Below are 920 nucleotides of genomic sequence, written 5' to 3' on the forward strand. Positions count from 1 at the left end.
TATATCATTCTCACACATCTACACACAATAGCCCATAATTACAAAGTGAAAACATGTTTTTAGAATTTTTTTGCACATTTATTGTAAATGAAATACAGAAATATATAATTTACGAAAGTATTCACACCCCTGAGTCAATACTTTGTAGATGCACCTTTGGCAGCTATTACAGCTGTGAGTCTTTCTGGGTAAGTCTCGAGCTTTCCATACCTGGATTTTGCAACGTTTGCCCATTTATTCTTTTAAATATCCTTTAAGCAATGTCAACTTGGTTGTTGATCATTGCTAGACAACCATTTTCAGTTCTTGACATTCATTTTGAAGTAGATTTAAGTCATAACTGGAACAACTCAGGAACCTTCACTGTCTTCTTGGTAAGCAACTCCAGTGTAGATTTGGCCTTGTGTTTTAGGTTATTGTCCTGCTGAATGGTGAATTCATATCCCAGTGTCTGGTGGAAACCAGACTGAACCAAGATTTCCTCTAGGATATTACCTGTGGTTAGCTCTATTGCATTTATTTTTTATCCTGAAACTCCCCAGCCCTAACGATTACAAGCGTACCCGTAACATGAAGCAGTCACCACTATGCTTAAAAATATAGAGAGTGGTACTCAGTCATGTGTTGTATTGGATTTGCCCCAAACCAAACACTTTGTATTCAGGACAAAAAGTTCATTGCTTTACCACATTCTTTTGCAGTATTACTTTAGTGCCTTGTTGCAAACAGGATGCATGTTTTGGAATATTTTTATTCTGTACAGGCTTCCTTTTTTTCACTCCGTCAATTAGGTTAGTATTGTATTAGGTTAGTATTGTAACTACAATATTGTTTGATCCATCCTCAGTTTTCTTCTATCACAGCCATTAAACTCTGTAATGGTTTTAAAGTCGCTATTGGCGTCATGGTGAAATTCCTGA

The sequence above is a fragment of the Salvelinus namaycush genome, chromosome 13 (genome assembly GCF_016432855.1).
Source record: "Salvelinus namaycush isolate Seneca chromosome 13, SaNama_1.0, whole genome shotgun sequence".
Taxonomy (NCBI): Eukaryota; Metazoa; Chordata; class Actinopteri; order Salmoniformes; family Salmonidae; genus Salvelinus; species Salvelinus namaycush.